This window comes from Oryzias latipes, chromosome 15, assembly GCF_053564925.1.
Source record: "Oryzias latipes strain Hd-rR chromosome 15, Olatipes_Hd-rR_3.1".
Taxonomy (NCBI): Eukaryota; Metazoa; Chordata; class Actinopteri; order Beloniformes; family Adrianichthyidae; genus Oryzias; species Oryzias latipes.
In genome coordinates this window covers 25,224,107-25,245,319 of record NC_136251.1, presented here as the reverse complement: position 1 = coordinate 25,245,319, position 21,213 = coordinate 25,224,107, and the positions used below count along the sequence as shown (strand labels likewise).

The following is a 21,213-nucleotide window of genomic DNA, read 5'->3' as shown; positions in this document are numbered from 1 at the left end:
CGTCATTAAAAAACACTTGTGTTAAAATATCTTTCAAGTAATAAAATAAAATAATTTCTTTGGAAATGTGACAGTTTTTCATGCTAAATGTTTACATTTGTTTAAGAGGTGTGAGTGGAAAAGGTAGCGGCTTCTTTTTTTTTTTTTGCTTGTCCGACGTGACGTCACCGCATCACGCCCCCGCTCTCAGCACTCTCTCGGAGACAGGAAGATGTGAGCAGGTGAGTTACAAAGTCGATCTTTCAACGCTTAAAAAGACGACAAATTTACGCGATTCTGCAGACAAACAAGAGAATAAGTGCATAAAACCACAGCAGATAGTAATGAACAATTTTTATCTTTGAAGCTGTCTCGTTCTGTCAGCTGACGCTACTTTCATGAATTTTTGTAAGTTTATTGCTCCCCCCCCCGCATTGCAATTTTAACAAATTAGTCTGTTAAACAGACTAAAAATAATACAATTTCATGGAAAGCAAACATTATTTTTGCAAATGACAAACGACACATACCTGTTAAAAAAAAGAAGTTTTTAAAACGTTTACTGTGTGCAGGTGTGCCCTCTAATTAAGGTCACACAGGTGTTTCAGACTTTTAATCTGCCAATCTAACACAATGGACATCACATTTTGGGGGACTTGACCGGTCTCCCCAAAACCTGGTCCTTAAAAACCTCTGCCCTGCATGATAATTGACTTAACACTCCTGATTCAGAAGCCTGATAAGTTCACTGCAGATCTAGTGAGAGGAATCTGGTGTTTAACAGGATAAAACAGAGTATTTAATTTACAACCTGACCTTTAGTTACTCAATAGCTGATTATTTTACAATAAAAAAAAATATTTAAAAACTAAACACGACTAACAATTGAACAATACAAAAATTGGATTAAGCAAAAATTAAATTTAAAAAATGTATTTTTCATTTGATAAATATCCCCTCAACCATTTTTTTTTACTCAAGACAACTGACAAGCATACTGACAATTGTGCTTTAACCTTGGATTAAAATGCACATTTAATGAGTATAAATGTTTTATATCTATATTTATCTTTTCATTAGCTGTGTGGTAAACTGCCAAAATGTGCCATTACGATGGGTACAACCTTCAGCATCATCACTGCACAAATTACATATGTGCTCCACTAAGTAATGCTGCAGAAACCTCTGCATTAATGGACTCGTCAGACTGGCCCCCTTTCTTTAATTGATAAGAGCAGTGTATTCTAAGCAGATCATTAAAATGTAAAAAGAATTTACATCACCAAAGCAAATTGACTGGAGGAAGTGATAGGATTTCATTAGTACTAAATGGAGAAAAAGTCCAAAGGAGCTGCCTGACGTTCTCACAGGAGAATAATCACCTGAACTGCTTTTGCATCAACCTGCTTCAGTTCAAAGCATTTGGTTAAAGGCCCAGGGAGATAATTTTTGGACTACAGTGTTCCTCCGCGTATTCACGTTTCACTATTCTCCGGCTTCTAAGAAATACTTCTGAATCGCTACCAGCCAAAGTTTGAGTCCCTGTATAGAGAAATGGTCTTAGCTGACTCAGAAACAGCCGGAAAATATCCTGACACTCTGAGGAAGATAATCTGAAAGAATAATTATCATCTGGAGCAGATGTTTGACATGAATGAAACTGACCTCTTCTGGAAGAAGATGCTCCCCCGCACTTAAATGATGGATGAGGAACCACGGGCTCCTGGTTTTAAAGCAGATAGTGACAAAGTGACCCTCCTGATGTGTGTTATTATTGCCCTAAATAAAACTCTTTAGGTTGAGCAATATTCCAATGTTCTTTAAAAAATGTTTTACAAAGCACCAGAAATGTTTCAGAAGGGTTTTTGGAGGGTAAGGATCGGTGACGGACATTCTTCCACTGTGGGGGCGGGGGTGGTTCTCTGTATTTGTGGGGATTGCTTATTTGCGGGAATCTCTGGTCCCTAACCCCTGCAAATAAGAGGGGAATGCAGTATAGTCAAATATGAATGCAGTTTGTGTGAAAAATTGATTTGTAGTAAAACTGAATTAGGTGGCACCAACTTAAAGACCTACCCCAATCCTTTTTTAGTCTATTTTCAAAAGCGTTCCCAGTGGACCTTTAATTATGATAATGCCATTTTTAGCAACTGTGGTTTTCTAGGACATAGTTTCTGCAGAGCGGCAGTAGTTCATCAGAAATTGCCTCGAAGTTGTGGGACAAACCACTATGACAGAAGTAAACATCCCATTTCCCATTTTGCATCTGTTTACATCAGGTATAGGAGACTCCCAGCCTCAAGGCCTGGATTCTTGCATGTTTTCCAACTTACCCTCTTCTGGCATGTTCTAATTGGCTGGACATACCTGAACCAGGTAGTCAGTCATGAGTAGGGCTTGGATATTTGGAAATCATGCAGACACTGCATGTTCTCCCACTACCTTACAGCCACAAACAGCCCTAACCTAACATTAGTGGTGCAACTAAAATGGTGAGCTATCCAGCCGTTTGTGAAGCCAGATGCCAGCTCAGACGAGGAAAAAACAAACACGTTCATGGATCTATTTGTATGCAAGTGGATAAATCAAAACGGAGCGGAGCAGGGAGCTTCTAGCCTGCCGATAGTAGCCTCTACTTCTTTTTCACGCTTTTACCAACAGCATTTTTTGTCTGCTCCTGAGTCACAATAATTTAAATAAAGAAATGCTCAGAAATGCAATTTTAAGCTTAATTTTCTCTCTATATGTCCTCCATCATAATTAAAATGATGGATTTTCATTGGAGTAGGTCTTTAACTTGGGCCAAAGACACAAAATTAGTTTAGACAGATTCTGCCAAAGATAAATATTCCAACAGCCAACAGGGAAATGAGCAGAAGGTCAAAGAGTACAAAGAATATTTCCAATAACCCATCAAACCCGTTGCATTGAAGACAGCTTCAAGCACTGAACTTTTTTATTCTGGGCATTTGGTTTCTCCCTTTAAAATCCACCTGTGTGAATCATCTCCCTCCATCTAACATTCTGGTCTCACATTCTCCTCCTCTGCATCCTTCTCTTTAGTCTTCCTCTAGGCCTCCTTCCACCAACAGAAACACTGTCTCTTCTCTAGATGTGTCTAAACCATTTCAATCCGATTCCCTGCATCTATTTGCAAATTAAGAATAGAAAATGAGATATTTATTATTACCCACAAAATATGAATTGTTGGAGGAGAAACAAAGACAACAACCTGTTACCTGTTACACAGATTGTTTCTGTGATGTCCAAATGTTAGCCAGTGTGGTAATGTTTAGGTATTTGCATGTTTTGTTGAGCACAGCAATTGTGAGGCACATCCTGGGAGCAGTTTTGTCAAATCTTTTTAGTCTAACATCATGACTCTGCTTATATGGTGGCATTTCTGTTAAGCATGTTTCGGTCACAAATGAGTTGTGAAATGACTGCCGTCATTTGTAGGTGATCAAAGTTTGTTGAAGAATTACAGTCTAAAAGTCTTTATTATGAGACACAGAAAAGGCAAAGACAAAAAAACAGAAACAAATAAACCCCCTCAATATTCTCCTGGGCTGTCCACTAGACTTAGTGGAGGAAGTAGGTGAAAGGAGGATGTTGGCCAAGCTAACATCCATCATGGACAACACCTCTCACCCACTTCATCAGACAGTGGAGGCGCTGAGCAGCTCTTTCAGTGGAAGACTGTTACACCCATGTAGGAAGGAACGGTTCCGCAGGTCATTCATTCCAACAGCTGTTAGATTGTGCAATGCAGCAGTTTAAATATGCATGTAAAAAATCGGTTATCATGCATCCATAGCCCATCCGAATAGATTGTCTTTTACCTTATTTTATTTTATTATTACGTATAACATATGTTAAGTCGTAAAAGTGTATATAGGTGTAGATTCTTCTTTTTATTAAATGTTATTACTTTTTGTATTTTTGCACATTTTAAATACCCTTTCATTCTTTTTGCACATTGCTGTTCTTCTTTTGCACTGATCTGCTGTAACTATTGAATTTCCCCAATAAAGAAAATCTTATCTTATTTTTTTCCAACAGGATTCCAGTAGAGGGCAGTATTGAGTTAGGACTGCTTTACAATTATTTAGTGCGCATGACCCAGAACTATTTTAGATTGACAGAATGTACCTTTAGTAAAATATCAAAACAAATTTCTTTAAGTCTTCCATGAGCAGCATAAAACAAAACTAGGATGACGAAACACTAAAAGCTTGGATATATGAGCGACGTTATAAATGATTTCATCAAAGCGACCATAAATGATAGAAAAGAGTCTTTTTTTTCTCTCATGTTTTTTTTCATAACATTTTTCAAAAATGTCACAGTTCTTTTTAGTTCCAGCTGTAACTCAAAGAAGATGGACAGCAAAGGGGAAAAGCAATTTTTATGGTTCAGTCAGTTTTGAAGATTGCACATTATATACAGGCTATGAATCATTGGAAAATGCTTGCTGGGAATAATTGCTCATGCACATGCGTCAGTGCACTCAGATATATATGCAAAATGTCAATTTTTATAATAGTCATATGAATCTAAGTTTTCCTTTTAAAATACCTTAACAGAGGAGAAGAGTTAGTTATTGAAGGACAATTGAGTTCCTTTGCTTCTGTTTTGCATACATGCCTGCAAAAGATAATAGCAGCAGTTCCAGATTCATATGATGTGATGTGATGATATCCTTGAAAAGCACATGATTCAGAATAGAACATTATTAATCTCAAACAGGAGAAATTAACCCATTATTGATTGATTGGTTTGACCACATTATTAGAACATTTATGGTCACATGACTTTGTAAAATTCACTGTTTCCACACATTGGACTGTAATGATTACTTGATGTTAGCCGCCGTGATGTCACTTGGTCAATTTTACGTTATAGTAAAATAAACCTGTGTCTAAATCCAAATGGTATTTTCCAAAATGGATTATAGATTGATTAATTGACTTTTTTTTGAAATAATGTTATAAATGTATAGTTCGATTTGATGAATAACTTGTCTCAGATCGATCTGGTTGGATTGCAGGAATATAAATCAATTCATGAAATAATTTGATTAATCGTTACACCACTAATGCATACAGTTCAAAGTTGATGGTGGAGCAGCCGCTAAAAAGCGGTCCTTTCTTAGCATGGGTGTGTGAGTGTGTGTAAGTGTGTGTTTGTGTGAGTGTGTGTGTGTGTGTGTGGGGGGGGGGGTATGGTAAGATTATTAGTGACAAAGGGTGCATTTATAGTACTGATAAACTTGGCTAACAGTGTTTACAGATTTTCACAGATACACTCGCTCCTTTTCAAAGAGTCATCAAACAGCATGTTGCATGCTTTTTGCTCCTCTTTGTGTTAAGCTGCAGACTTTCCTGAAGAGTGACATACAAAGAAAGGTACAGAAGCAAAAGAGTATCCAGGCGTTGCTAGAAAACAAGATATCTTAGATGAAACGTTAATACGTTGACAGTTCAATATTGAGTCATCTCTGAACATCATTCTTCCATGAAAACTGAGATTTTTTCCACCTATTTATTTATATTTTATATACATTTTCCTTTTTGTTTCGAGAGGCAAAACTAAAAGCTGTTGAAAAAAAACCTAATGAGTGTTTAAGGTTATCCCACTTAACCCTGGTTCAGCTCTTTCATTCGGTTTTTAGGTAAATATGTCATAGTTTGGCTGCAGAAATAGTCTGTTGTGTCATAAATAACACATTAAAAAAATCCAAGAATGCTATGCAACTACCAACCTGCTCTCCTGCCCGATCATTTATTGATGTATTGTTTTGACTGGTCACAAAGTGATATTTTTAGGAACATTTGAAATGAAATTTCATTCTGTCATGGACACGCAGAACAGCAGTGTTATTACCAAGACAAAGAAAAGTCATTTAAATCACAGACAATCGAAAGATCGTTACGGTAAAAAAAAGTACCTAGAAACAAACATGCCAGATGGGCGTGTTAATAACTCTGTGGTGGACCGAGCAGTATAAGACAAGGACAGCAAACAATTTTAAAAAATGGAGAAGTCAAAGTAACAAAATTAACTCAAGCTTTAAATTTAACAGAGGGCATCTGAACAGACAAACAAACTTACTTAAACTGACCTACCTAAGTGAAAACACAAGGGAACACATATAATGGCGGATCAGACCAACTAGACACACAAGGGGGGACTTAAAAAGACTAAGACAAAATACAGAAAAACTAAACTAATGTCCAACATGTGATAAATTAATATACACAATGAATGAAACTAAGGACCATCAAACAGAAAACTAAAGTAAAGAAACACAAAAAGAGTTCCTTGTCCACTGGGCGATGGTTCAGTCCAATTAGCTGCCTGCTGGATATAAGGCCTCTGCTGACTGGCATGCATTGTTGTGTCAGGCCTTGATGGTTCCAGCAGCAGATGGCAGCAGCAGCAACTATGGTTCCCTCAGCACTGGTAACTCAGAGCACAACATCAAATTAATGAAGCAAATTATAATAAAGTAAACTGAAACGTGTTAATACATTTTATGTTCAAATGTGTGTATGTTTGAAAAAGAAATCTAAAAGTATATGCAAACAAATAAAGTGAACAGAGTGTGGTGCAGGAGGTTACTGCCCTGATGGGTTGGCAGCATAGGCAGCCATCACAAACTCATCTACACACTGTTTGGTATGTTGTCTTTTGGACTTTAGTCCGTCTATTCTAGTCCGTCAGCAACAGTTGCCGTTTTTACATCCAACCAATCCCGAAGAACTTCTACCACTGTCAGAAATTCTTTAGATCTTGCACTCCTCAAATTCTACAAGGATTCAGTTCTTAAAGACCCTCTCCAATGAAAATGTGTTTTTAACATGTTCTTGTAGCTTTGTCTGCTCCTGAGTTACAATAATTAAAATAAAGAAATGCTCAGAAATGCAATTTTAAGCGTAATTTTCTCTATATATGTCCTCCATCATGATTAAAATGATGGAGGAAACATGATAAAAACAGGATTTTCATTGGAGTAGGTGATGGAGGACAAAATATTTCAAGATTAAAACTGCATTTCTGATTTTTTTTTTTTTATTAAAATCAGGATGAATCAGAAGCATATGAAAATAATGCAGTTTAAAAAGCTCTGTGACACAGCAAGTGAAATGAGTCAGCCAATATCATCCTTTATTTTGTTCTGGACACCACTGGAAACACAAATTCATATGACGGTTTCTCAGATCGTAGCAGCATTTCCGCCTTCGGCGATCGGGACCTTCGCGCTCCGCTATGCGAAGGCAGCTGCCGCTCCGAAGAAAAAACGCTTGTCCGCGGTGCGTCCGAAGGAGGACCGCAGAGGGTGGAAATGCTGCTCTGTTGTCCCTCAGTCCTGAGAAGCTGTCTAAAATCATCAGAAGTTCACAACCATCACAAAGCCCTCTTCTCTGCCGCTAACACAAAGCTACACTGCTCCTAGCATGTGTCTCTTAGCACAGAGAAACACACAGAGAAAAGCACTGACGTCATCGCCCCGCCTCCCCGCTGGAAATGCTTTTTCAAATTGAATAATGCGACAATGTTCACAGGGTGGATGTTAAAATGAAAATGCAATTTTCAAGCTTCATTTTGAAAATTAAAAAGAATTTCTGTTAATCCATTTTAATTGTCAAATTAGACATTTCTAAATTAATTTTGCTACACATTTACCAGAGAACTATTTGAAAATGAAATGTCAAATATCATTTTCATTATCATTTTAATTAAGTGACAGAATAATTGGTGTTGAAGTAGAAAATGAAGAAGCATTTTGCTGGATTGCTTTTTCATTTTAATTTTGAGTCAAAAAATGCAGCTTCATTTTGAAAATGAAAAAGCATCTCTGGTTTTGACTTTAATTTTTAATTTTGCTACAGAATCGCTTCCATAAGCCAAAGTCTCACTGCTCCGCTGCATTCTGATACATCCACTTGCAGACAAATAGATCGTCTTCATTTTCCTCGTCTGAGCTGGCATCTGGCTCAAAATTTGCTAACGACCGACCGGGAACAGAATCAAAGATGGGCGGGGCTTTTTTCGTCACCTGTGTGAAAGCTTAGAGAAAGTCTAAGAGGCCATTCAATTGGCTGAAAGCAAGCACGTCTGTTTTGCTAATGAGTTTGATTGACAGATTCATTAGCAAATAGTAAAATAGTTAACCTCCCCATCTTTGATTCTGTACCATTCGGTCGTTAGTGTGTTAGCTTCAGCATGGCTCCTGTAGGTTTATTGCCTTCGGTCTTCAAAAATTACTGGCTTGTGCAACTTTCCAGTGGACTTGGAAGCAAGGCAACAGTGGTTGAATGCAGTTGGCATTGAATCCAGTGAAGTGTCTGTTAGTGATGGGATTCGCAATGAATGTTTCACATAGGATAGATGCTAATACTTTATCCTTATTAGCTATGATGATGATGCTAGAGTCAGCCAACACTGTCCCTATGTTTTTTTTTGTTTGTTTGTTTTATTTGTCTGAAATAAATAATATTTCTTTTACAGAAAGATTTTTGTATGTTTAGTCTGTTTTAATGTTAAGTTCTTTTCACAAACTTTATGCTTTGTGGTTGTTTGTGGTAAAAACCATCCTCACTTTAGATGAGGTGCTGCAAAACATTTAATAAACTGTTAACAAAGTTAATTAATACATTTGTTAAGCTTGTAAGCAGTTTAGTAACATGGATTTTGAAGACAATGTTCTAATAATACTACAATAATACAATAATAATACTTCTTAATTTATTAGCAAAGGTTCTTAATAAATCTTATTAAGCTTATTACATAACACATTTGTTAGGCATCTATTATTGCAATAAATGTATCATTAACATCTTAAAAACATCCTAAAAATTATGCTTGTAAATGTGTTAACTCAGTTATTTAGTAAACCTTATTAGGCTTATTGTACTAATAAATGTCTTACTAACACCCTATAAATTCATTTATAATGCTTGTTAATGTGTTAACAAAGGTTGTTAAGGAATCTTAATATAAAGTGTTACCAATGTTTTTAGATCAGTTATTGAGGGCCATTTCAAATAGTGTGACGCAGCACACTGGTTGAAAAACACTGATCTAGATGACATTTTGCAGCTTACCTCATTTCTATCGATTAAGATAGGATTAAGTTATCAATTAATAAGGTTCTATTCCGAACCATGTGCTCTTCCAAATTCAAGGATTCCATCACATCATATGAATCTGGAAATGCTGGAATTATCTTTTGTGCAAAACAAAAGCCAAGGTTATGAATCAAAGATTTGAACATATCTGACGAATGTGCACAATGGAGATTTGTTGTAATGTTTTGACACAAAGCCATTGTCTGGCAAAGAAAAGAAAAAGCTCAAAGGTACCACTTTCAAAGAAAGCAAATGCCAGAAAGATCATAGTAAAAGCTGCTGGATTAAAAATAAATCCTATAAATATACATGTGTGTAAAATGCACATTAATAGATGATGCACAAATATCCTAATTTCACAATTTATGAAAATAAATGCGTAAAGAATGAGAAAACATTAAATGCTCATTAATTTTATATTAATAATTATATATTTTATAACTGTGGTGATGCTTAAAGTCTTCATAGAAGCTAACTGAGATTCAGCTCATTCTTCAATCTTTTTGGGGTTAAAGTTCTAGATGTATGTAATCAGATATCCTTTATTTTCTTTTTTCCTCCCCTTCTAGAAAAACGGGGACAAATGCAATGTCACAAGTAGGAAGAAAACATACATTAAGTGATAATCATTAAAATGTAAATCAAATTTAAAATCCTTGTCATTGAAGTTAAATTTTTCCCATGTGTTTCTCTTTAATTTTTTGATATTTGAACATTGTTTGATCTCATTGCTTAACCTGTTCCAAAGTTTAATGTGGCACACAGACACACAGACTTTTCTCTGTGGTTCATATCCATTGGATCTTGAAGTTCCGACATCCCCTCAGTTTGTAGCCTCTTTCATTTTCTAAGAACTGTTTTTAAATATTGCGTGGTGGTGATTTTCGACGGGCTCTGTGAATACGTTGTGCGGTGTAAAAATCAACAAGGTCACACAGTTTTGTGATGGTATGATCAAGATAAATGCTTTTATACATGATTTTGATGGATCGAATTTGATTGTAATTATTACCCCAAACATCTGCGCAGTCTGTGAATATGGTACTATCAAAGACCAGCATCATTATCCACAGTTATATTCTAATATATACTTTTTATTTTTATTTTTTTATTTTATTTTTTTTTAACTTGTCCTGTCCAACAGCTGGGCAGACAGATGAGAGCTGAGGGCCTCTTGTGTTGGACATATTTTACTTTAACAAGAGGGGTTATTAATCTTCAGACAAACCAAAGGTATGTCTGAATAAACCCCTTTTGTAATTGAGGCCAAACTTTATTAATTTCAATCATGTCTGAAAATCTTTGGTGTTGGACCGGACGGAAAAGGAAAGAGGGGAAGAAGAGAGAGGGACGTTAGAGAGAGGGGGGGTAGGGGGTGATAATAGGAGGGGAAGGGGGATAAGACCATGAAGCAGCATAAAGCAACAAGTTTACTGGTTGTTAATCATTATGGTAAGGTTCAAATGTAGTAAAAAACAAAAAAACAAACAAACAAACAAAAAAAAAGGGGCGGAGCCTGTCCACACACACACTGAAATGTATTAAACACACCTGCTAGCTGCAAAAATGTCCACCTGTCGACATGTACACAAAACAGATAGTGTTCACACGCATACTTATGCCTTAAAACCAACTAGTGTGAAATATTTCAGTCATTCAGTCATGCAAACTGTTAGTGCAAAGGTGAGCTAACACCAGTGCTCAGGTGAGTGTTTATGTTCTTCTAAAATGGGTGGTGGAACGTGAAAAGAAGGAGGGAGAGTGCCCAGCCATCCCCACCCCAAAACCCCCACCGCAGCAGCAGCGGCAGCCGGAATCCCCCCAACGCCACACGGGAACCGGCAGGGAACAACCGCCGCCCGGGCGACCAAGCCCGCCACCCAGGCCAGGGCCAGCAGGGCCGCCGCAAGGCCCCCAGAGCCAGAGGCCAGGGAGGCACGGAGGGAAAGACAGCGCCGCCCCAGCCCAACCAGGAGAGCAGCCCCCCCGCCGCGCCGGGAGAACCCAACGCAGGGCCCCACCGGAGAAGGACGCCCACAGCCCCAAACGAGCACCCCACCACCACCCAGGAGTTCCGGGCATCCCCCCGCCCCAACCCCAGATACGGGGTTGGGGCGGGGGGATGCCCGCTCCGCACTCCAGGCAGCCATCCGCCCGGCCCACGGTTGGTCCAGGGAGGAGCGAGGCAGGGGCCCGCCGCCCCCGCCCAGGAGGGGGGAACCCCGGGGAAAAAAGAGGGCCCACAAGGGGTGTTATAAATATGGCCCGACCAGGCTCGGCCACAGTTGGAAATTTGGCGGGGCCCAGCACTCAGGAGCGAGGACCAGAACCCACCCCCCAGGGACCAGACACCCCCGGCTCAGATGTAATGTGAACCCCCTCACCGTGCGGAGAGAGCACCGCCGGGCCCAGGAAGCCGGCACCCCGGGGACACGGCCGCCGTTGCAAAGGGGCCCGTACCCCCCACCAGGGAAGAGGCAGGGGACAGATGGACCCAGGTCCCACCTTCCTTGCAAAATGTGTGTGCGTGTATGTGTGTTTGAGAGGGTGTGTGTGTGTTTATGTTGGGATGTATATATTGAGGGGGGAGGGGTGTGTGTACTAAGGGGGGTGCAGTTAAAATTGGCGGGTAGGGCACTAAGGGGACATCTCCTGATTACTCACAGTGACGTCCCCTCACCCTCCCCACCAAGGGGCCCTAAATGTCTAAGGTGCGGTTAAAATTGGCGGGTAAGGTGCTAGGAGGACATCCGCTGCTTGCTGGCAGTGATGTCCAAGCACCCCCCCTACCAAGGGCCCTACATGTCTAAGGTGCAAATAAAACCGAAAGAGGGGGGGCCCACTCCATACGGTACCCATAGGAGGGGGGCCACTGCCTAGTAAACCCCCCTCCCAAGGCTCATCGCAGGCTAAGCCCCCCACCCCCTCACCCTATTATGAGGTTATATGAGGAAGGGGGTAAGTTGGGGACAGCTGATAGACTGTCCCCCGGTGGTCAAACAGCCGTCCCCCCCCCCCCCCCCCCCCCAGCAAGGGGGCCAGGCCCACCCAGCCCAGGGGCCCCACACCCGGAGGCGCCGACACCCCAGGCCCAGCACCACCCCCCCCCCCACACAGAGAGAGAGGAGCCAGAAAGCGCCGGCCCCCCCCGGAGCAAGCCCAGGCCCCCACCCCCAAACGCCGGCCCTAAAAGAGCTCTGGTCAGGCCTCGACGGGACCGAGGCAGCCAACCGGCCGGGGAAACCGCCGATGGCCTCAGCGGAGGCCCCGACCCGTCAACCCCCCCTGCCCCGTACCAATAGTGACCCCCCCCCCCCCCCCCGAATGCCCCCCCACAGGACAAGGCCGACAAGACCCCCCACCCCACCCCCCCCCAGACCCCGCAGCCGAAGCGGATGACACCCAGAGCGACCGGGGGCCCCAAGAGGGTTGTCCCGTCCCGCCCCAGAGCCAGGGAAGGGCCGATCCCAGCCCCAGGTGCAGATGGGAAGCCCATCCAGCGCCGCTGACCCCCCCCCCCGAGCAGCGCCCCCCGCCAACCCCCCCCCCCAGCACAGGCAAAGGGACCACCCCCCCAAGCCAAGCCAGACCACCACCCCACGCACCCCCACACCCAAGCCCAGAGGACCACGCAGCGCCCCAGCCCGCCCCACCCAGGCGCCGGACCCGACCCCCCGACCAACGGAGCCCCCACCACCCCCCGCCAGGCACCGGAGGCCCCGACCCCCACCCCAGCCCACGGCAGAAGGGCAAGGAGCAGCGACGACCAGGCCCCCCCCACCCCCTAAGTCATGGAGTTAGCTATGGGAGACCAGAGAGACCGAATTCTTTCAAAGTTACTTGAACTTTGGGCTGACATTTTTTCCAAGCTGATATGATCAAGCAGCAGATTTCTGTGTTGACTTATATTTATATTTTTTTTGCTCTTCCAATTTATTAAAATAGTTTTTTTAGCAATGCAAAGAGTTATGAAAATGATAGAGCCTAATCCTCCTTCTACATCGATGGCACTCATGTCACCAAGCACACAAAGTGACGGTGAAGCTGTGATTGAAACCTTAAGCCAGACTGATAGATCGGCACATACCTGCTGCCAGAGAGCCTGGACAGGCGTGCAGAACCATAGTGCATGCATGTAATTGTCGGGTAGATTACTGTCACAGTGCTGACAAATGTCTGAGTTACTGAGACCCATCTTGAACATCCTCTGTCCAGTGTAGTAAATTCTGTGAAGAGTTTTGAAATGGATTAGCTGCAGATTTGGACTTTTTGTCATTTTAAAGGTGTTTAGACAAAGTTCTGACCAAAAACTTTCATCTGTGCTGATGCTCAAATCCGCATCCCATTTTGTTGTCGGAAGTGAAATATTGTTGTCTAAATTACATAAAAGTTTGTATATTTTGGAGAGAGTTTTATTCATTGAGAAATTGATCAGAGTGGTAACTACATCTGGTTGCTTTAAATCGTTGTCTCTGTATTTAAACTTTTTAGTAATAATTGATTTAAGTTGCTGATATTCCAAGAAGTTATATATTCCATGTTTGTCTTGAAGTTCCTGGGGAGTTATGAATCTTCTATTAATAATTACGTGCTCTAGTTGTTTTATGCCCCCTGCTTGCCAAGCTGGGAAGTGGATAATTTTTTTGTTTATGAGGATGTCTGGGTTGTTCCAGATGGGTGTCATTTTGCACGGTTGAATTGATGATTTTGATATTTTGAGAAATTCCCACCAGGCTGTTAAAGTGGCATCTATATTAATACTTTTGAAACAATCCTGTTTTTTAACTATTTGGCTAATAAATGGAAGATCTGACAGGTTGATCTTCCCACATAACGCCTGTTCCAAGTCTAACCATGAGTTGGTTTCTGGATTATTTTTTAACCATTTTAAGATGTATTGTAATCTATTTGCAAGAAAGTAATTGTGGAAGTTAGGTCATTCTAATCCTCCACAGCTTTTTGCAGATTTTAAAGTTTTTAGACTAATTCTTGCAGGTTTATTGTTCCATAGAAAGCTTGATATGGATGAGTCTAATGTTTTGAACCATTTTAATGGCGGTTGTGTGGGAATCATTGAGAAGAGATAATTAACTTTGGGTAAGATTTTCATTTTTACCGTGGCTACCTTGCCCATAAGGGACAAAGGCAGGTTGGTCCAGCGTGTTAGATCGTCCTGTATGTTTTTCAGTAATGGGGTGTAGTTTAGCTGCACCAGTTCTGATATTTTGGGGGAAAAATAAATACCTAGATATTTTATATTGCCTGATTTAACTGGTATTGTGAGTTTAAGCACTTAAATTTTTTTTTATTTTTATTTTTTATTGTGTATTGGTATTGTGAGTCTTTGCTCCGCATTACTGTTCAGTGGTAATAAAACAGATTTATTCCAATTAATGGAATAGTCTGATATAGAAGAGAATTCATTAATGATTGTTGCCGTTTCATTTACAGAATGTATATTACTTAAAAACAGTAATATGTCATCTGCATAGAGACTAATTTTATGATGGCTGTGTTTGGTTTTGATTCCTTTAATACTCTCATTCTGTCTTATTGCTGCAGCTAGAGGCTCAATAAATATAGCAAAAAGAGAAGGAGAGAGTGGGCAACCCTGTCTAGTTCCTCTTCCAAGAAAAAACCTGTTGGAAGTCTGTTTATTAGTTCTAACTGATGCATTGGGGTTGTGATATAATATTTTGATCCAATTGATGAATGATTCTCCAAACCCAAACTTATGGAGGGCATTAATGAGGAACTTCCAATTTACTCTATCAAAGGCTTTTTCAGCATCCAGTGATAGTATAGTCATTTCCTGTTTTTTGATGGTGGCAAAGTCTATTATGTTAACGAGTCTGCGGACATTATCATCCGAGTGTCTGCCTTTGATGAATCCAGTTTGATCAAAGTCAATTATGTGAGGAGTGACTTTTTCTATTCTCTGTGCTAGTGCTTTGCAGATAATTTTTACATCTGCATTAATTAAAGAAATGGGGTGATAGCTTGAAGGACTCGTGGGGTCTTTGTCTGGTTTTAGAAGAAGGATAATGTTGGCAGAGTTCATGTTAGGTGGTAGAGATTGGCTTTCATTGATAAATTTTACAGTTTTATAAAACGTTGGTGCCAGTTGTTCCCAGAATTCCTTATAAAACTCTGCAGGAAAGCCGTCAGGCCCTGGTGCTTTACCATTAGGCATAAGTAACAGAGCTTCGTGAAGCTCAGACAACGAGAGCGGAGAGTCTAATTTTGTGATTTGATCTTCGTTTAACTTGGGCAGGTTTATATTGTTGAGAAATGAGTTGATGCTTTGTTCTGATGGATTGATCTGTAGAGTGTATAAGTTTTGATAAAAGTCTTTAAACGCATTATTAATTTTTACCGGGTCATGGGTGACATTCCCTGTTTGGTCCATAATAGAAGTGATTGTTGATTTTTCTTTATTAATTTTAAGCTGATTAGCTAGGAATTTGCCAGATTTATTTGAGTTTTCATATCTTTCCAGTCGAAGCCTTTGTATCTGGAATTGTGTTTGTTTATTGATGATGTCATTTAACTGCAGCTTTAAATTTTTCAGGTCGCCCAGTATGTGTTCCTGTGCAGAAGCAGCATAAGCAGTCTCCAGGGTTTTGATTTTATTTTCTAGTTCTAATAAATCTGCTTTCTCTTTGCATTTTTTATGCGTTGAATAAGAGATGATTTTCCCTCTCATGACTGCTTTTGCTGCTTCCCAAAGAACACTTGGTGATATTTCAGAAATATCGTTGAATTCTAAGAAGGTTGCCCACTCTTTTTTAAAGAATTCAATAAATTCCTGGTCTTTTAACAGAGATGTATTAAACCTCCAGGTTGAACCCGAGGGTCTGGGTACTTCCCTTGAAATAGTAACAGAAACTGGTGCATGGTCACTGATAATAATTGGATGAATGTTGGAACTTTTAATTTCTTTCAAAAGGGAGTTACTGACTAATAAATAATCTAAACGAGAGTGTGAATGATGAACTGGAGAAAAAAAGGTGAACCCCTTAGTGCTTGGATGACATGAGCGCCAAGCGTCGCAGAGACCCAGATCATTTATGTACTGCTTTAGAATACTTGCAGACTGCCATGTACGCTGGTTTGCTGCTGTGCTGAGTCTGTCAAGTTCAGGGTCCAAAACAAGGTTGACGTCTCCTCCTATAATGATTGTGGAGTCAGAGTGAGCTGAGAGTGAGGTGAAGAATCTGTGAAAGAAGGAAGAGTCGTCAACATTAGGACCATAGATGCTGGCGATGCAATAGTCCTTATTCTGAATGGATATATTAATGATTACAAATCTGCCTTCTGGGTCAGTAACTGTATCCTTATGAGTAAATGTAACATTTTTATTAATCAGAACTGCAACCCCTCTTTGTTTGGAGTTGAAACTGGCAGAATACATAACTGGATACTGGGAACAGCACAGGAGATGACCAGCTGATAAAGATAAATGGGTCTCCTGCAGTAAAGCTATATCTGCTTTAAGATCATCCAGGTGATTTAACACTTTCAATCTCTTTGGCCCAGAACCAAGTCCACGCACATTCCAGCTAAAGATGTTAAGACTGTTCATAGTTGTTCTAACCGGGAGAGTGCAAGGCTAAATAGTGCGTGTGCCCGTCCGTGTGCGCGTGCACGCTGTGCGTTCCTGCTACACTGACAAGCGCTGTGCATTGTGGGTGAACGTGTCTTGGCTGTGAGTTGCATGTTGCGTGCGTCCTGTGTGAGCCTAAGTGAGGTTTTTGCAGTTTATCAACGTGTGTGTGCGGGATCGCGTGTGCATGCTCTTATGCTCGCTAGTATGCGCGCGCGCCCGTTCCGTGCATAAATAAATACTCACCGTGGTTGCGTTGACTTTACCTGATTCACATATGAGGACATGGGAAGGGGGGGGGACAAGAGAAAAGAGAGAGGAAAAGAGAAAGAACAAAAACAACGAAACAACAACAGAAACATGAATGTGAGAGAAAGAAAAAACACTTTTCCTGAGAGGTGTGGATTATTGATGATCCGATTATTTCCTATTCAATTAAATAAGTTTGCTGGTTTCTTCTGGGCAGCGCAGATGTCAGTGCGCCTCTGAAAGCCTTCAGCACAGCCAGGGTGTTACCTCTGGGTCCCGGAACAGCTTGCCGTTCACAAAAAGTTTATCAACGGCAACCACCGCACGGGCTCCAGCAGACAGGTGCTTCCTCCTCAGCGGGAAGAGGATTTTCCGCCGGCGGAGGATCTCGCCTGGAAACTGATCTTTGAAAGAAACAGCTTTTTACCTGCACCTTTTGTTTATAATGTTCAAATTTAGCAACAATAGGACGGGGACGCTGATTGTCCGGCCTCTTTCCTCCGAGCCGGTGAACCCTGTGAAAGGAGATCTTCTGGACCTCTTCCTTGGGGAGCTTCAGGTGGACCTCTATGAAGGACTTAACAATGTTCTCCGGGACTTCTCCTGCCTCTTCTGGAATCCCTGCGAACACTAGATTGTCCCTCATGCTCCTCGCCTGAAGATCCAGGAGGGTTTCCTTGATGGATCGGTTTTCCTCAGAGAGACGGACGGTGTCGTTGCTCAGGGTCTTCACGGCCTCTCTGAGGGCCTGGTTCTCCGCTGCGAGCTCCTGCACCTGCTGTTGGCTGAACTCCAGAGACTCTCACAGACCTTGGAATTCCTTATGGAGGATCTCCAGCAGATTTAAACGGCAATCAAGGCTGGAGAGCTTTTTATCAATTGAATCCAGGATATCACTCATGTTGCTGCCTGGAGAGGAGGCAGCCCCCGGGGAGTCTTCGGGACGGTTGCGTTTGGTGGACGGAGTGGCGGTGTTGGATTTCCTCATGAGGCAGGTATTGAAACACTCGTCGATGTAATTCTCCGGATCCTCCAGGTCCTCCGGGTCATCCAGGCTGGCAAATGCTTGACAAACTTTTTCTGATTTTTATTTTTTAACTTTCTGGATCATTTAAATATGGCGGTGTAATAAAATAAATCAAAAATGTTTGTTCACAACTTACGCGCCGCCAAGTAAACTCACCACACTCCTCTCGTCGGCTCTCGCGATACTACAGCATCACGTGTCCTCTCATTCTAGTATATACTTAAAGTAATTTATTATTGAAATACTTTTTGAGATTTTCACCTTTTTTTTTGTAAATCTGAGTAAGGTTTTTTTAGGATCCTCCTTAATTTTGTCTTTAATCCAAGATGAAAGTTATTGTTGCCTAAATCTCCTTTTTTTTGTTTGTCTTGTTCCTAAACTCTCCAGAAGAGTGAATTGGGATGCTATACATGTTTAATAACAGGTCCAGAAGGCAAAGGTCATACAGCATTACAGTTTTCTAAACACACTAGGATTATTATGATAATCAAAAAAAGTGATCTTAGAAATATTGTGGCAAAAGCAAAATTCAAGTCTATTTTGGATGGGAGTTTTTAATTTTATCTATGGTTTTTGCTTAAGCTGCTACTTAAAGAAAGTTAAGGGTTTAGTTGTATAAGTAGAATAGATATGACATCACTTTGTTTTACAGCTCTAAATGCCTAACTGCAGTGAGTTTCTGTCAGATGATTTGCTGATCGGAGCAGGCTCTGAGTACAGGATCAATAGAGATCGCAGATTTTTTGCTTCTTTATGGTCAGAAATGTTTTGCTTTCAAGTTTTTACAAAGGTAATAGTTCTGGCCTTTGTTTATTACTCAGGCGATAGCGGCTGGAAGGAACCGTGCAAAAGTTCAGTAGAAGCCTCTATTGTTTTGATACTCTGAGCACATTATAGCCCGGGGCAATATCCAGCCTGTTAAAAATCTGGCCCGCCAATCTGGATTAAATTGATTTGATAATCCTTGTTAAGGTTTTATTTTACCTGTAATTCTAGTGTTTCTTCGTAGATGGTGCACTACAAATAAGATATCTTTATTGAGGTGCTGAAAGTTATTCTGCATTTATTGGAAGATCTGTTGTTTTTCTAACATTCCTGTATGTTTTAGGAGAGTCATTTTTCCGATCATTTCAACAACACATGAACGCAGCATGTCTTTAAATTTGCGTTTTTCTCTAAGGGACTTCAACCCAATGGTGCAATTTGCACAAATATGAGATCAAATGTTAGACTTTTGAATAAAAAACTCAAAAATTCAGTTTTCAAATCCAAAATTTATATCTATTTAAATAGCTTTTCTATTGCTGCCCCTCAGTTTTGGAATAATATTCCTGCAGAACTTCGCATGATATCTGACCTTACACGCTTTAAATGTCAATTAAAAGCGTTTTTTTATTTTTATTTTGCATTCTTATTTATCTTTTATGTAATTTATTGAAAACTACTTTTTGTAATTGTATCCTGTTTTTGATTTTATTCTTAATTTGCCCAAGGAAAATTTCACAGCTATTTTCACCGGTTCCTGAATCGCTACCAACCGAAGTTTGTGCCCCTGCACAAAGAAATGGCGTCAGCTGACTCAGAAGCAGACAGATAATTTTCTGATACGCTGAGGAGGATAATCGCAGAGAATAATTATCATCCGGATGAATGAATGATGGAGGAAACTAGCCTCCTCTGGAAGAGGAGACCTTCTTGCACTTAATTAATGAAGGAGGAAGCACAGGTTCCTGGTTTTAAGGAACAGAGTGACCCCCTTATTGTGCATTATAAAGTACACTACGGCACAGTCTGTTGCTTTGAGTAAAAAAAAAACAAACCTCTTCTGTTGAGCAATGTTCCAATGTTCTTTACTAAAGGTTTTACAAAGCATCAGAAATGTTTCAGAAGGTTTTTTTAAGGGGGGTGGGCGGTGGTTCTGCGTATTTGCGGGTGTTTCTGGATCCTAACCTTTAAATATTGCGGGGGGAATACTGTAGATGTTTTAGTAAACTAAGCTTGCAAAACTTTCTATACCGTATAATGTTGTAGAAATAAATTCTAGATATCATTTTATGTTGCTCAGCTAAAATGTGACTGTTAACTTTACCCATTGATCAACAAGCCCTCATTATTTCAGTCAATTGTCTACATTCTTCTCTGGTGTCAGATATTTTATATTCTCAATTTTGTTTGGAACTTAAAAAAAAATCAAAGGTTTCTTCTCTTTATACTAATTTGTCTCCCAGACATTCAGTCTTTATCAGAAAATCCTCCTCACTGTGGTCGGTCTTCCATAAGCCTTTATGGAATAAAGGGTACTGTAAAAACACAAGGAACTTCACTGTTATGCATCCTTGCACAAAATTGTTTATCAAAATGCCCTTTGAACATGTTACCCTCACGTGACAGAGGCGTCCCTTAAACTTTATACACAGTGAGTTGATTGCGTTAAGGCTGTTATCAAGGATTTAATCATTAACAAGTTCACAGTAAGAGCAATTGTTTGTTCATCATCAGGTACAGTGAGAGACCTCTCACACACATGAGAAACTAATTAGGGCTGTACTTACTGAGTAATAACTTTATTACTTCCACACCCAATAAATCTTCTGGGTTTTTGCTATGATAAAATATTTGTCTGTAATATATCAAGTATCATTGCAGTCTTTGTTTATCAAGATATTTGTTTTTTCTTGGCATGACAGTAAATGCTTCTAAACTCTTCCTTTTTTGAGACTACAGTGGTTCCTAATTCTGCACAAATGTTTTCATAAATGTCTTTCTAATGCTTTATCAATTTAAAAATCCACAAATGTCCTCATACTGAACAAAAATGATTTAAAATGTGCTTTTGTGGAAAACGTGTTGGTGTTCCAATATACAGAACATTTCTGATATTCAGTCGGCATGTTTGCAGAGTATCACTTTTTTCTTCGAATTATTATAAGTAACTTTCTAGTGGTGTTAGAATTAATAAATTTACATTCCTACGATCCAACCAAATTTATTTGTTTGAGGCAAGTTGTTAATCAAGCTTTTGGCTAAAGATGTCCTGGATCAATTTTAGGTTTGTGAATCAGATCGTTCCACAAATTATGATGAATTGAATCGTTGTTAAGATGAATCCCTTCACCACTAGTAAGAGTGCAAACTCTTCACAAATTTCTCACTATCCTTTTTAATTGCAACTTATTTTTCAGATTTTTAACCATATTTTCTTGCAATGCAATTTTGCT

The 21,213-nt window shown here is 40.2% G+C and overlaps 1 protein-coding gene across 1 annotated transcript in view; it reads left to right on the top strand.

Moving 5' to 3' along the window:
* Positions 1 to 134: 134 nt before the first annotated feature.
* The window catches only part of LOC101165337 (ATP-binding cassette sub-family C member 2), a 46,167-nt gene continuing 25,088 nt past the window's right edge, over positions 135 to 21,213 (top strand). The window contains exon 1 of the mRNA XM_020709601.3: positions 135 to 221. The gene's annotated coding sequence lies outside the window, so the exon portion shown is untranslated. The remainder of the gene's footprint in view (positions 222 to 21,213) is intronic.